We start from the raw sequence: 17,619 nt of genomic DNA on the forward strand, positions 1-17,619 counted from the left end.
GGGTGCATAATGCCTACTGCATACCTTCATAAAAATTAAAGTCCGTTTATAAAGTGAACCTAGGGGTATATATATGAAACATTTCATTTAGGCTAAAACATACAAACGTCATACAGCCTAGTGTGAAATCTGTGTACATTAACAGTGATTTGTTACAGATATAATATGATCTAAAGAAGAAGTATGGATTTTTAGTCCTGAGTTTTAGCTGGATGCCCACAAGTGTCTTTAGATAGGCCCTAGTTCAACTTTAGTGACAGGTAACCGAACTGCCTTGCATAGTAAAGACCTGTGCTATGAATAGGACTACTTTTAAAATACATATCTCAGTAAGGCGGATTGCAATACAGTCCATAGCCTGATTTTTGCCATTCAAAATAACACTTTTTTTTTTTAATTCAACAGAGACTTCAAGACAAGGACCATCATGCATCCGTGTAAAACGTTAGTGTGATTTAAATATTAATAACGAATAATCATTATCAGATGTACAATTAACTAGTATATTAATTGACCTGTTTTCTGTAAAAAGGCAAGAGCTCCACGTCTAATGGCGGTATGATATATGCCCCTGTCATAACTGGATCAAGTCTAGGCTCCGTTACAATGACTATGACTTCTGCAACCTCTGGCAAATCAAATGTGATGGTATATTGTAAGTGTAATACATGTACATCTTCTACACCAAACAAACAAACAAGCGAATAAATGTTGGTATATGAAACAATTAAAAATGGTAATTAGATGGAGTTGCTTAACCATTAGATAATGTTGATCGTGTACATCTGGAGTCTAAAGTAAAGCCCCAAAGTAAATTTTATATAAGTTGTTTTATTTATTTATAGGATGGATTTTTATGATGGCCTCATATTTTGGACACATCCGCATAACCGCTGAAGGCATACTGTACACTGAATAAGATAGCATGTTGTAGCGCATGGATTGTCCTTAACAGTCTTTGTTTCCCCTGATGTTTCAGATCAGAAACCTGATAAAGACTGTGAACAGAGGTCAGTACAAGGTTGAAGTAATTTTTTTCTTTCTATTCTATATTTTATTTTTTTTCCAATATCCTTTTTCTTTTCGTATTCTCAGGTTATCAGATCTTCCTAAAAGGAAAAAACAGTAAGCTAGATCAAAAGTGAAGAACATTATTGATGATCTTGACCTACCCACTGAATCAGTTGCAAATGTAAGAGCGATGACACCAAATCAAGAGAAGTTGCGGATACTGCTTGACTGTATGCGTTATGAGGCCTTTCTTACATGATGTGTAACTGGTTTTATTGAATTTAGGTTGTTGCTTATGGTTTGTATGTGGGGAATAGCAAGGACGATAAGGTTGACTCTATTACTCTACTCTAAATTGACTATAAACAGTTGAAACAAGCTCAGCTGATACAATTAGAAAAAGCTATATATATATATATATATATATATATATATATATATATAAAAAATATGTTGAAGGATTAACATATCTCACCCGGTTCCCCTGCGTTGGAACATCAGAGTAAAATTTTAAATGTTAAGAAGTAGGAATACTCTGACTTTGATGAAAACATCACTTTCCTAAACAACATTGTGTCTAACTTACACGGTAGCATGATTGCCATTTTATCATGTACAGTATTGTCCACAAATTTATCAGACTGATAAAGTACCAGGTGTAAAAATTTGAATGTAAGTATATGTGTTAAATAATTGAATAAACAAATTAAAACAGTGTATAATGGTGTTGTGTTTCGCGATTACAGTCAAGCGTTCATGAGACGGTCTGTGGAGATTTCTCCTTACAATGGGAGTCTGGTATGTGTCAGAATGACTTTTTCAGAGCAACTGTATATTCTCAGGAGACCCCCAGAAAACACTCCTCACATGTGATGTGTCATTCACGCAAAAAGTCAGTGGGTATTCGAAGAGTGCATGTCTACGTAACATGAGATGTCTTTGGTGGTGTCTTTTCTCATATGTAGTAACATCCTTATGGCCCACAAGTTGTTGTTGACACACGCAATTTGAAACAAACCTGTGATCATTATGGGTAAAGCTCTCAATTCGAAGACGTGACCATCAACATATGCTGACTGTCTACATATATTTTAGAGTAGATGAAGAATACTGTATTTTCAGTGAAGGCTAATTATCCCCGATATTTATTATGCTGTTAAAGATCATTCAGAAAAGTATGAGTACAGCAATAATGATATTCAGATATTGGGCTCAAGATTTATATTTCTATACTTTTTATTTATATAGCCTTTAAAACAGCAACATATTTTTGTAATAAAATAACCATCACATTTTCTAAAAGATACAACTCAAAAAGGAGTGTGTGTGAGGGGGATATACATTGATGATTATGATTAAAATAAGAAACTTTAGCAATCTAAAGCGAATGGTGTGAAATAAATCTAATACAAATTATTCTTTAGTTGAAATTTAAGTTTGTCTGTAGGGAAACTCCTTTTCAAGGAGAACATCTGGTTTACTCATCACCATCACGAATCAGTCTGTTTGAAGGGTCTGGAGCATCAGTTTCACATTGGAGTTTATCCCTGGGAGGACCATAGAGTTTTATTTATATTCCAACTGAAACATTTTTGAAAATATTTCATTCACAGAATGGATTTCAATGTTCGAAGAACATAATGTAAGCCATTTTTATGATTTTTATAAATTTTATAAAAGACTTGGAGATGTTTTTTGTTATCTTTAAAAGAAGTGCATGATGTGTTTTATAAGTTCAAAAACCTAAATGTTGAATTCTTGTTTAAGATGTTTAAGATGTACGGTGAATGATTTCTTTAGCTGTAGTAACATGTTTGTTTTATATTTATGATCACCTGAAAGTATTGTAAATGTTAATTTTAATAAACATGGAGATCGTCTTTAAAAAGTGCAAGATGTGTTTTATAAGTTCAATAAACTTAAATGTTGAATACTTGTTTGAGATGTACAATGGTTTATTTGTTTAGCTTTAGTAACATGTTTGTTACTTTGATGTTTTATAACTTCAATAAACTTAAAAAATATAAAATGAACGTTGTATAATGATTTGTTTTGCTGAAGTGACATGTTTGTTACTATGTTTTATATACATGACCGTCTAAAAGTATTGTAAATGTTTATTTTTATAAACATGGAAATGTTTAATATCATCTTTAAAATAAGTGGGTTATGTGTTCAATAAACTTAAATGTTGAATACATGTTTAAGATGTACGATGAATGATTTGTTTCGATGTAGTGACATGTTTGTTACTTTGATGCCTTAATAATAATATATATATATATTACCATCTTTTTTAACCCTCATGGTGTCTGAGGGGGTTTGCAGCCGCTGCTGATGTTTTGTCCTGCCCTGACATTTGTGTGTTTCCAGTACCTTAAAACGTATTTATGGTTATGATTATAATGTATTCCGCACAAATTGCGCTACAATAATACGCACGCAAGCGTGATCGTACATGTTTGCGTATTGAGAAAACAAAATACTTGTTTAAAATTTTAGTGACAATATTGTTTTACATGTTTTTAATTTGTCTTTTGCTTGTGTTTTGTGTTTGAGTTTGTGTCGTGTTTGCTTTTTAGTTTTTAGTTTGCATGTTTGTTTGTGTTTTGTGTTTGCTTTTTGTGTTTTATTTTTCATGTTTGTTTGTGTGAGTGTTTGTGCTTAAGTCACTTTTTAGGTTGAAATGTTTATAGGACTTATCAGATCACAAATTTGTATAAACATTTGAATATTACATTGATACAACAACGTAAATGTGATTTATGATGAAATGTCTTGAGTCCTACTATAATAATTTAAATGACTTAAAATATTTTATTACAAATGGAAGTGTGTTGAACTTTTTGTGTGACGGGTAGGTGTTCACTTTGTAGAGTACAAAAGCTTTATAAAAATATAGTAAATAATGTTTATAAAAAAAATATAGAAATAGAGAAAGTTTACTGTGATTGGGTAGGTTAAGGGTTGATACGGTTTCAAATTGACATGTCCATGCATGTCCAGGTCCTCTGACATGCCCAGGCATGTCCAGGCATAATCCATATGTTTTGGTCTGTTAAAATACATTTTTCCCTTTACTTATTTTGACGTTGTTGGCTCCCCATTACAATATTTACTACTACCTAAAAACTAGTGTAAATGTTATTCTTTGATTTAATATCATGTGTGATCACATCGTTTATATTCATTTCTTATTTATAGAAGAGAATACGACTTGGAGGACTGAATGTGTGTTTGTGTACATGATTGTGTTACACTGTTGAGCCCGAGTGTTATCATTTATGTTTTTAAAACATTAAAGACTTTGTTAATATATTTCATCGTACGGTTATGGACTCGTAACTGTTGTGATAATAGAGACTTTTCAATAATAAATATTTTTTATAGCAACTAATATATATTGTTGAACAAGTATTTTATATACACCCATCACATGTATGGTCACTTTTTCATACAGTGTGATAGGGACTGAAACATTATTAAACGTTTTTATAGTTTTATTTATTTTTATTTTTCAATCCTCGCAACAACAACAACTAACATTCATGGAAAAGATAAACATCTGAATAAAGAATGTGTTTTTCCGGCTTCTGAACATGTGTACTCGCATATGTTTAAAGAGATCCTGAGAACGGTTGCCATAGGGTTGACAGGGGATTAGTGACTGAGTCATATTCTTGATGAATCACCGATCAATTCACTGGGAAAACGCCAAATGCTCACGTAGTATGCCAATCTAGATTTTTTAAAAACAGATGTAGCTACTGTGAGAAATAATTTGGATCCTCTGCAAAAATGGTATCAGGTCCTCTCAAACTAAGACGTACTCATAACTGCTGTGTCTATTTGTCTCCTATTATTTTTTTATAGCAACTAATATATTGTTGAAAAGGTAATTTATATACAACCATTACATGTATGGTCACTTTTACATGAGATGTTCATATAACACTGTGTAACGTTAGCTCATGAAGCACTCACGGGCAGACCTGCAAGGAGTGAATGAGAGCAAAGAGGGCAAACAGACACACGCACGCTGACTTTTATTTTTCACCCTAGACTGTAAAAACGTAAGGGATTTAATGATTCAAATGTTAGAAAATGCATTATTATTAGTATTATCATTTTATTATTTAAAAGTGTATATATTTATCCTTTTATAAATTCTCTCATTTTAAAACTGTTGCTGTACGGTTTTCTCGGTGCCCTAATCAGATCTTCCATAGAATCTTTGTCCCATTCCCTCTCAGGAGTTTTGTGTATCGCATCCATGTCTATGTATTTCACAGCTCTGATGCTCCGCAGATATGATGGGGAAGCCCTATTTATCTATGCTGAACGCAATCTGATACCCATGCCCTACAACACGGACGTGGGGGCTAGACCGTAAAATCGCCGAAACATTCTACAAACCTTCATTCCTCAACAAACACCGGACGGTCACGCACAGCTGCTGTATTTCTCTACCGGGATGACAACCAAACACCGGATGGTCCCGCAAAAACCCATAAACCCGTCAGGAGTTAATCCCGCACCTGGGTATGAATCTCGTAAATTTGATGCAACAACCATAAACCTGTCAGAAGTTCATCCCGCACCTGTTAAACCCTGTCGTTAATCCTCTCAACAACCCATAAACCTGTCAGCCGTTGACATCGCACCTGCTCAATCCATCAAAACAAGGTCAGTAGAGTTCACTAGGTCAACGAGGGGTCAAACACGTGGGTGGGCACCGTGGGAAAGGGAGGGGGAGGGGCGTGGGGGAGGGGGAAGGTCAAAAGGTCAAAGCCATCAATCAAATTATGACAGGTGGTGTCCCCTATTGCTACTGTCACGCTCAATCAGAAGTAATAATCCGGCGTACGGATATAAACTTTGAGGGTCTCCTGTAGGTGATGGGGGTGGTGGTTTTCCAGATGTCACTTTGGCAGGTAAGACATCATGCAATTCGTCATCATGAAAAATAGACAACTTAGAGAAACAAGGAAAGGATCTGTGAAAAGCGACTTCCCAGAAAAACCAGGAGAAGAATGCATGATCTCTTTGGCTTGCTTCAGGTGAGAATTCTGAAAGTTTTGACAGTTTTTAATCCAATCATTAATTAGGTTTCAGCCCTACTTGTGCTAATTAAATTGTGTAATTTTACCCTTAAAGCCATGCACAGGTCTCCGTCTATGATAGAAATGAAAGTAAACACCTGCTGTGGAAAAACAAAACAGTGATGTAAGTTTTAAATATTAGTTTTGACTTGGACTGGGAACTTCGTTAATTAGCTATGTGAGTGTGTGTTTTTAATTTCTCTAATTCTTTCCTCACTTAGCTTGTTTCAAGTGGTTTACGAGGCGACGCATGACCTCAGACTTTTGGCTCAGCGTAAATATATAAGATGACGGCTTTTGTCCAAATCTGAAGATGAATGGCACCCTCTTCTCTCCCCAATGCCATTCCTGATCAGGACGATGGGCTCCGATTGGCTGCAGTGAAACAGACCCCCACTGACTCTGGATCAGTTGTGTTGACAGAGCCTCATAATGGATGCGGACCACACAGGACCCAAACTCTGAGTCTGCATGTCGCAGCTATTTCCTCTTGTAAATATTTTGTGCTGTTTGTGTGTGCCAAGCTGTCAGAGAGTGTGTGAGTGTGTGTGCTCCGACACAGACGCTACAGCCCGGGGATATTCTTTAATTAAATGGTGCGGTTTAGGTGCTGCCTTTCATGTTGTTTAAACCTGTTTCCAGATATAGTCCAGGTATGCATTTGAGCAATTCGTTTCTTACTTTATGAGAATCATTTCTTTCCTGTAATGTGTTGTGATCTGCAACTGTGTGCAAATTACACTTATTATTACCACTTGTTGTACAATTTTGCTATTATATGTAACCACAATATGGGAGTTATTTTGGCAGTTACCTTAGTAAGGTTTTTAAAAACAAGATTAAGCTAAACTAAACTAGCTTTCATTCTTGAAAGACAAAAGGAGATGTGATTTATATTGATTTGTATTGAGTGATTTATATTGCCTGGCTCCAAAAATCACCCAAAATAGTCTAGCAAAGTATTTAGCACATGGCAAACCACAACAATGGCCGTGGGAATGGTACATGGGTTGAGACATTGTAAAGCTATAATCAGCGGTTGTGTTCCTTGATTTATATTTAAAAATATACTAGTTGTTGTGGCACACTTTTTTCAATAATTTAAAGCCTTTTTGTTGTCTCCAACAGATGATGAACAGATGTGGAATTTTCACATCTAATTTGAATAATTCCATTATAATTCTGTTCAAAATATATACAGTGTTGGGGAAAGCTTTTTTTAAATAATGCATTGCACTACTGTGTTACTCCCTAAAAAAAGTAACTAATTATATTACTTTTTATGGAAAGTAATGCATTATGTTACTTTTGCATTACTGTAGTTACTTGTGTGTGTATATATATATATATATATATATATATATATATATATATATATATAATTTGAAACGTGTACAGTAGTATGTGAGTGCTTAAAACTGCAAAAAGGTGTCTCAAGAGGATAAATGACCTGTATTTACCCAGCATGCTAATATCAAAAGCTGTAAGTTGTCTTGCACCTTAACTGAAGATTAACGAGGCTTCCTAGTTTTTAATCATCCTAAAACAATGAATCATTTGTGGTCACCTTGTCACTAAAAACACTACCGTTTCCTTTGCTGAGACCACGTTCGGTCCAAACGCGTATGTGCGTGAAGTTACAAAATCATCAAGTGTACAGGTTGAAAAGATTTATGTTCTGTTAAATCACTCTGGGTAACTACCTTACTGAAAGTGAAAATGAGTCATTACCTGTGAGTGGACGCATGTACACAGAGCTCATAAACCTGTTCAAATACGAGACGTGTTCACACAGCCGTAAGGGCTGATTTGACTTGTAGCGAAACCACCAGCTCAGTTAAGATGAGCTAGTTTACTCCTTGTCATTGGCCTTGAGTGTGTTGTATGACATGATACGTCTCAGATTATCACCCACGGCTGCTTTTGTTGGTTCTGTTTATGTTTATTACCATTTTGTTATTCTTTGAGATTAAAACGAAAGAAGATTTTCTACATCTTTCCATGCCATTGTAGGTTATAGGACAAATCAATATTGGGGAAAATTTTAAAAACATTCGAGAGAGATTAGTAATGAATCCAGTGGCACCGTGGAGGTCTGACGCTCATCTTTCTGTGGTTTTAGAGATTGTCCTACAACCATGTGTGTCCAAATATAATCACGCTCAGGAAAGAAAAGCGTCATGCCAACTATTTGAGAAAAGTGGCTGAGATCAGAGTGGAACAGCCAGGATATTCCCATCCATAACCGAAGGGGGAAAAAGCAGTTTGATTAATGAACAAATCAGGAGTCAGACATGCATGGCACATTACCGCCACCTCTGCAGAATCATTCTCTGCCTTGTTTAAAGAGGACTCCTAGAAACCCCATCAAAAGTCTGCAATCTTAAGTCCTGAGCCATAAAGTGAGAGACCCCCCAAAAAATGCTGCAATGCTCACTTCCTTCATTTAATGAGATGTCCATTTTCTTTACAAAACACAGAGTAGTCTGGCTATTTTTTTTCCAAGTAATAATCAGACTATTCATTTCCATCATTTCAAATCAAGCAAAGAGCTAGTTTGCGGAAAAGAGCCTTAAAATTACTCTTCCAGTTTAATTAGTGCATAACAACCTAATACATGTTGGCTTTGATTACTTGACAATAGCCCTTCTTTATTGTCCAGAGGTTGCTCTTTCATCACTCAGGACTTTGCATTTTAAGTATCAACATGTTTCTTCTATGATTCCTTAGAAGAAAGAGACAAATGAGTCAGTTGTTGACATACAGTACAAGTACAGAGCTATAAAATGATTGCGGATAGCCTAGCTGTTTGAATCCACGTTAAAACCTTTGGTAACTTTGGTATCTTGACAAATTTATGGCATTTTTTGTGGGGTTCACAGCGAGCCGTGTAAAGTGTCCCTCAGTATGTCACCCTGTTGTAAATGATGAGTGACGGGGCAGGAGCGGGGAAAGCTGCCCACAAGCTCCACACCGCAGACCAAAATGACAGAGGTCATAACATGCCTCAGTGTCAGGAAATAAGACTTATGGCTTGGCCATGGTTTATAAATATAGCATGAAGGGAATCACTTAGACTCATGGCTCTCTTAAAGTCAGAACTATATTTGGAAAGGCCTGGTTTGTTCACAGTGCTCTTTTAGAACAACTCTCCTGAAATAGACAGAGGAAGTTCGCAGTGTTGCGTCGTGAACCTTTACGCAGCTGGAAAGACGTGAATGTGGACGTACGAAGGTCAACGGACCTCTACAATCCTAAAAGAGGTTAAAAGGAAAAACATCAACAGGCATTTTGACAGAAAGTTTAACTTAGTGGTTGGTTTAAGATGATGTGAAGTAGCTACAGATTAAATTGTTTGTTGATGTTGATAATCCTTGTGTTGATCAATTAGTCATCCAACTCATGAGTTACTAACTCCTAAGTAGACAACCTACCAACCAGTCTATTTTGAAAATTTGTAGTTTCGCAAATTCCTAAACACATGTTGGAACTGAACGATAAAAATGACACACTCCCTTCTTGTTCCACTCCCTAGATCCCCATGACGTGAATCAGAAAATTGCGAACACGAATTTGTGCCTTTACCCATGTAAACATGTCTCGTAGCTGCGTACAACAAAGTAGCTGGGATTAAATAACAACATCGCTGCATAACATGCCGTGTTCTGTTTATCGTACGTCTTCGTGGTCACTGAAAAGTACAGTGGCATTTTGAAATATGTATTTGTGCTGCTTTTTAACTGGAGAAACTGAAGACATAACGACATTCCAGTGAGCAAATACAGTGTGCATAGTTTTATGGTGCATTTTGGGAAATTCTAGGGAGGCAATGTTCCAGGACAATGAAATTATTTCTACCCAAGCTCATTGGAAATACATGCCTGTAAATCTCAAGCGCACCTATGTGTATGAATTACAACAGTTTCCAGTTGAAAAGAACACTAGAGGCAGTGAAACTCTGGCAATTTTTATTCCTTTTCACACTAAGTATGATTTACAGGGCCAGAGTTTCGATTAAGAAAGCCTAATTCTTGCAACAAAGTATCTAATATCGGTTTTGTAGAAACACTGCCACATACTGACTAGGTGACAGCCCTAGAAATGGTGTACATACTACTGAACTAGGGAATAGATTGAGACCAAGCAGAACCAATTCATTAATTTGCTGATGCAGTGACATTCTTACCTGTGCGCCAGGTGTGTGTCTCTCATTTCACACTGTGAATGCATGGATGTGTGTGTAGCATAACCGCTCTATAATCTATAAAGGCGCCTCACTCTGGTTCCCCAGTGACCTGGATTTGGCGCTACTTCTGTCTGCCTCCCCTAACTATTGGTCTAATTAATCACTAGCAAGATATATTACACAACAAACAGGAGGAAAGGGAGCGCAGACGTTGAGACACTTGTTCATTTGTCCTGCTCTGAGCTTCGCCAGAAATAAAACCCTGCGTTTCTGAGACGAGGGTCCTGAGAAAAGCCTCCCCGATGACTGCTGCCATCACCCACCTGGGGCCCTTTGGTTGGCACCCACCAGTAATTGGCAATTACTGCGCTTAGAATTAAAGCAAACAAGAATAATTGGCAGGCATTGCACTAGGTAGAACAAGACAGGGAGTCTGTGTGAGCCTGAGAGAGAAAGAGAGAGAGAGAGAGAGAGAGACCTCCCTCAAAATGAGAATCAGAGGAACCAGGCCAAAGGCAGTAAGACTTGTGGCCGTCTCAGTGGTTCTGTGGCCTCGCTGTCTGCAGTCATTTCCACTTAAAATCAAATATAAAGTGTAGAACCATAGCAACTGCAACACAACTACGACAGTGCAACAAAATATATCTCTTGACAATTAAGCAGTTATTTGAAAATTAGAAAGGATCAAAACCGCAGAGTATATGTATTAAAAATCTGCATGTAATGCTACTGGTATAGCCAATAGGTTATTTTACTTATGCTTATAATATGTATATATTTTATATCTAATTAAGATTGTATTGTGAAATGTCTCTTTGTTGATTTTGGACCATGGACAAAAACAGCTTGTATTTTACATTCATACAAGCATTCATAGGTTTGGAAAAACGTAAAGATGAACAGTGTTGGGAAAAGTTACTTTTAAAAGTAATGCATTACAATACTGTGTTACTCTATAAAAAGTGTTGCTTATTTACTTTTTATGGAAAGCAATGCATTATGTTACTTTTCTATTGCTTTTTGTCACCTGGGCTTGGCTTGTTTATTTGTTTTTTAGTAACAAAAAAAAAAAGTAATATTTTTGGCAACTGAAAAACTGAAAAAAGGAAGGAAGTGGCTCTGCATCTCACTCCTGATTTCTCTCAACAAAGAGGCAGGAGAGATATCAGTGAATAAACGGGAAAACGATGTAACTTGTGTTACTTATTTGAAAAAGTAATTTGGATATTTAATGTGTTACTTTACTAGTTACTTGAAAAGTAATCTGAATACTTTACTTGCATTACATGGCCACCACTTTCTGAATTAAGCATACCGAGTAGTGAAGTCATGTCATGATTTAGTTTGAAACATTTACGTTGCCCATAGTGTACAGTTCCACATAATTAGTACAAAAATGGTACAGTTGGATACATTGTACACTGTACTGTAAGTAGTGCACTATTAATACAGTAATTTCAAGTGAGGAACATGTGGTCCATTGTTCTGTCTCTGTTTGATAAAATCATAAATCACACACTTAATCGGCCAATAAAGTTGAGCTCGAGGACACTTTAGCTGACTCTGACACCAGGCCAGAACGTTACGGGAAAACATAACTTGATTGTCATGAATTACGCATCGGATACTTTTGGGAATCAGCAAAAGACAATGGCAGAAAAATTTGTCTCTTCACATCCAGAGCTGGAACCAGCACTCATGTAACACACAGACACAATCTAATATGCACACAGTTGTTGTCGTTCAGAAAGCGACTGGCTTTCTGTGTGGTCTAGAATGTGTTTTCGCTAAAAGCACATTTACACAGAGCAACAGAAAACAGGAACTCACTTGAGTCACCGATTGGTGTCAGAATGTACGTACTGTAACTGTTGGAGACGGTGCAGTTAAGGAGATGGGTTAGACGAGTAAAACGAAGCTTATTTTTAGAGGAGCTTCAGGGTGGTACCGCTCAGCAGGATTCCTGTAGGATGACTGACTAATAACCCACACCAGACTCGGTGCGACAGACACAACTCAACCCACGGCGTAGACCGTGCAGCCATGTTTACAGAGATGAAGGGAGAATGGTCTTCTACAGCAGTGACAACACTCGGGCCTGGAATTCCCCGGCATACCACAGCCTGACCACAGTCTTACGGCCTGCACATCAACACACAAACCGTGAACATGCGTGTGCTGAACCCTCGTCTAGCCTTCTGTACCACAGGCAGGGTCATTAATGCTAATCGAATCCAAATTTTCTCACTCTCTCCTGTCTGTTTGTGTAAACAAGCGTCCCACCTACAGGGGATTAGATGGCGAGCTGTGTGGTTTCAATAACGTGTGTAGGAGAAGCTGTTAAAGTAGGTCCACCCAAAGCGGGCGACCAAGCTATTCCCTTTTGGTGGCATTTATGAGGGCACTAAAGAAATAACAAAGCACCACAGGACAAACAGAGCAGCGTTTGCAGTGTCTGTCCAGTTCAGCTCAGGTTTACACTTTTACGCATGCCTACTCTGGAGGAACGCTTCAGATTTAGTATGAATGTGTTATTTATTCCCTTTTCCCTTTTTTTGTTCAATCTGTGGGTGTGGGTATTTTTCTTTGCTCCGTGAGGCATCTTCTTTTGCAAGGTTTGAGAAACTTAAGCCTACCGCAGAGCTCACAGAGAAAAACAGAGATGTGTTCGCATGAAAACAAGCTTAAGTGGGTCTTTGGTTCATTTTGGATCGTATCACTGGTAGCAGTGTTGATGGCAATGCATTACAAGTATTAAAAGTTATGTAATCAGATTACTTTTTTCAAGTGACTAAAGTAACACATACTCAAGTTTTTCTGAGTTGCAGTTGCCAAAAATATAGCTTTGGGGATTTTTGTTATTAAATATACATAAGCAAGCCCAGCAAAATGCATTACTTTCCATAAAAAGTAACTATTATTAGATACTTTTTAAGAAATAATTCAATTTTGTAACGTATTACTTTTAAAAGTAACCGGACTGGTAGATATTCCACTTTCTTCCCTGATCACGCACTTTGCCTTCTAAGAAAGGCTTTTGTGCTTGATTTGAGCTTCTTGAACAAATTCCACCTCATTCTTCTTGTAGAGACCTTCATAATCATACATGACATCATCCTTCGTCATTTCCTGACTATAAACACTCTCAGGAAGAATACCAGACAAAAAATGCAATAAGAACATCTGCGCCACAGTCATTACCTATCTTCCCATTATGTTCAGCTTCATTGGCTTTGTATTAAATGACAGAATCAGGGCCGATAAACAGATGGGCGAAGATCTAAGAAATCAACGGTTACTTTTACAAAGGCATCAGCGTGTGGAGCTTCTTTCCATGCTGGAGAGATTAATGCACATCCTCACAGACAGGAATTCCAGGTATCCTTTATCATTTGGAAGTCTTTAACGTCCGTATGTACAGAATGATTGTTAGTGTTTCTACAGGATGTTTGCTGGGCCTTGAACTTTCCAAACATTCCTCAACTCACCTTCACATAATTTCCGCTCGTACTGGCTTCAGACGGTACTTCTAAAGCATTAATGCTATTTACAAGCACCGTTAACGGCTTCTCCTGCTCCCGCCTGCTGTTCTGGAGGAAATACACAGCAGCATGAGACAAAATGACAAAGCTTTCACACAAATCCAGGTGTTCTCCTGACAAGGAGAAACTCTAGTAACCAAGCATGTTTTTTCAGTTTTTTTTTTTAATGTTTAATTATGAGGTTGCATAAATTTGCAGGTATGCATTCCAAAAATGATTAGCTATAAAAAATAGCGGCACATTTTTAAATTCATTCTGAAAAATTCCACAGATTTCCCTCCAAAAAGAACATGGAAATTGGCCTGCAAATTCTGTTTAGACATGCACATCATTTACATCACAAATGTGTTCCAGTGATTCTTCATTCAAACTGGACTCAGCGAAGATCTCGGTGAAATAAAATCATTATTTCCACGTATAAATGTCCCTGCATTTCCCTTTCGTCCATGGAACTGATTTGTCTTTGAAAACAATGAGCTCACATTCGCTGGCTTCTGTGCTGATGAAGAGGCGCGGGAAACTGGGCCAGTAAGCTTCTGCACACAGAGGTGCTTCTCAAAGAAAGATTTGTGTACAGAACTTAATTACAAATCCCATGATTTCATCTTTAGCGTCGCCTATCAGGTTGCTTAACTCTTCTTTTCCCTTCTGAAGCAGCCAGCTGGCATACAGAGCTCGTTTTCGGCGACTCAACATTATCTGAATAGATGTAATTTTTTTTCTTAAATCATTCTATGGAATCATCAATAGATTATTGTGCATTTGTACAAAAGCACAGACTTGACTCGCTTTATAGCGATATGTACTTATTTTATGGGAAAAGGACAAGATTAAAATAACTGGAGAGAAAGAACTTTGTGATTGGCTTTTACAAAAGGCTCACTGCAGAAGGAAAAATGCAGTGAAATATGTTATAAAGTATTTAAGGAGGATAACCAGGCTTCATCTGTCTGTGAATTATGACCACGATTCCACAGACAGCTACTGCTGCAATTCCTTGTTGGTTGGCTTTTCTTCTCTTAATTTTTCTGGTTCAACCCAAAACAATTTGTACTACAAAATAGACGTGGGTGTGTACAGGCTTCTAGTTTTATGAGACTGGAGTCATTAGACTGCATTGTTTAGTCTTTGGAGTTTCATGTATTTCATTTCAGTCTCTCTGTAGGTAATGTTTGCTTTCTTTCTCTTAATGTACTTTGCTACATTAAATGTTACTAACAAAAAAGTAGCTATATAAGGGCCTAACATCCGTGGAAGCCAGTTTCCACCACTGAATAAAAAAATAACAAAAGTAATTGTGACTTTTTATCTGACAATTCCGACTTTTTTCCGACTCCGACTTTCCGCAGTTCATATAAACTAACAGTTCTGAGAGAAATAAAGTCAGAATTGCGAGATATAAACTTTTTTTCAGATTTGTGACTTTATGTCTTTCAATTTTGACTTTTGAAGTCAGAATTGATATAAAAACTCTCAATTGGACTTTATCTCAAAATTCTAAGCAAAAAAGTTTGAATTGCAAGAAAAAAAGTCAGAATTGTGAGATGTAACCCGCAATTGCTTGCAGTTCTGACTTTTTAACTCGCAATTACATGTTTATATCATGCAATTCTGAAAAGTAAACTTGCTATTATGAGAAAAAAATAATAAAAAGTCGCAATTACTTTTTTACATTTTATTGGTGGAAACAGGCTTCCATGAACATCTTTTAAGTAAATATCAGATTTACGAAAACAGTTGTTTTATATGGCACAGAAATGCATATCTATTTGGATGACAATGCTAAATATATTAATGAACACGTTTATATATTTATATATACGGTATATAAGCACCCTTTTACAAGTTTGGACTGCCATGAGAGTGACTAAATGACGACAACGGTCATTTCTGAGTGAACTGTTCCTTAAAGTTAGTAACATTGCTACTTTTAGTTACTCTCCAAGACCCAATTGGTAGTATGATCGAACTTAGAAACTACACACGGTAAAATATGTCTTTGACGTCAGTGTAGTAAACTATAAAAAGAAACAAATCTTGAATGAAAAACATATTATGCAGGCCAGCTTAACCAGTGACCACTAAAGAGCCCCTTTGCTTGCTGGTGAAATGCCAGACCAAAGCCCTTTAGTAAAGACACAAGAAAAGAGACAGAAAGTGAGAGAAAGTAGCTTCTAGTGAAGTGCGTCACCTTGTGGGCTGGGCGACACCCTTCTGTAGGGACGGTTGCATCATCGCAGTTTACCGCATCATCAAAGCGCTGTGTCTCCACTCAGTAGCATAAGCGTGGGAGTATCCGCAGTATGAATAAAGAAAACAAGCACCATTCGCCGTTATATCATCAGAACAAAGCCCTGGTGGCCACAAACACAGCTTTACCTTCCATATTTACAGTAGGACCAAAGTTTTACGCACGTTTTTAGTCTAAGGAGAAAAATACACAGTGTATTTGGGTCACTGGATTTTATACTTAGCAACCGCTGCACAGCTGGTGACATTTTTGATATGCATTTAAACGTCAGTAGCAAAACAAACAATGTGTTTTCAGAACACAGGAACAGACATCAGTCTCCGGCAGCTGAAATGCATTTGGGACCTGTGCCGGAACTGAATAACGAGAGAAATACAGGCAGTACGGATCAGTTGATGGAAAGTCTTGTTTGTGAGCTGCAGTTTTGGGTGGTGCCGGTTGCATGGTGGCTCCAGCAGCGCTGGCGCTGATCTCCTTTCATAAGTCCCGTTACTCCCAATATCACTGCAGCCAATTTCCATGTATCCCTCTGGAATCACAACTGCTAAGTTGCCTCCGCTTCTCTCTGTAAATGTGAGTGTTATGAGAGCCCCAGTTTCTTGGGTCCTACATCAAAGAGTTTTGCCATAACAAAGTGTTACGGCATGTTCTTTAGACCCACTCCAACAGTTTTTCAGTAAACGTGTGCTAAGTGCTACAGATAAATGAACAGTGTTGGGAAAAGTTACTTTTAAAAGTAATGTATTATTGTTACTTTTTGTGACCTAGGCTGGGCTTGTTTATTTGTTTTTTATTAACAAAAAACCCAAAAGTTATATTTTTGGCAGCTGTAAGGATGCTTTTACATCACAAATAAATTCAATAAGACTCGGGCTAAAGGAAGTGCGTCTGTACCTCACTTCCAATTTCTGTCAACATTGGGACAGGAGAGCTGTCAGTGAACAAATGGGAAAACAAAGTAACTTGTGTTACTTATTTAAAAAGGAAAGTCTGATAGTTTGTTGTAAATTTAAAAGTAATGCATTACTTTATTAGTTACCTAAAAAGTAATCTGATTAGACAGCTGTGTTACTTGTAATACGCTGCCCCCAACCCTGTAAATGAATTGCTGTGATGCCAATAACGTCTGGTCATGGTTAATGTGGACGTCACCGAGGCTGATCAAACACAGTAGAGAGGGGTACAGCTCAATAAAGCTGCTCTAGAACCAGCCTGTTCCTTTATTTGTTGTCCCAATTTGTTTTGGGGCTGCTTCGCCATGTCTTCTGGTTGGCCTCAGCAGGGCTGTTAACACACAGCACATTTTACATGCTGCCATTAAAAGCCGCACTCTTTAAATCCCAGGCTTATTTTTAGCTTGTCTCTGTTCTGGGAAGAAAAAAAGCGGGGAAAGTGGTTTGAATGCAGACTGGAGTTCATCTCCTCCAACCGTCCCGCGCCAGCTTAAATAACGCCTGTAAAAGCTTCGACTGAATCATACAAATTTGAGACATTTGCTGTCTGAAAATGGCAGTTTGATAGAGTGCT

At 37.3% G+C, this 17,619-nt stretch overlaps 1 long non-coding RNA gene across 1 annotated transcript; it reads left to right on the top strand.

Annotated features, from left to right (window-relative positions):
• The first annotated feature begins 529 nt into the window (after positions 1 to 529).
• Positions 530 to 1,351, top strand: LOC141333093 (uncharacterized). The gene is made up of 3 exons (XR_012355384.1): positions 530 to 655; positions 980 to 1,010; positions 1,096 to 1,351. It is a non-coding gene; the product is annotated as an uncharacterized lncRNA (long non-coding RNA).
• Positions 1,352 to 17,619: the final 16,268 nt, after the last annotated feature.

Source organism: Garra rufa, chromosome 4 (assembly GCF_049309525.1).
Source record: "Garra rufa chromosome 4, GarRuf1.0, whole genome shotgun sequence".
In the NCBI taxonomy this organism is placed as follows: Eukaryota; Metazoa; Chordata; class Actinopteri; order Cypriniformes; family Cyprinidae; genus Garra; species Garra rufa.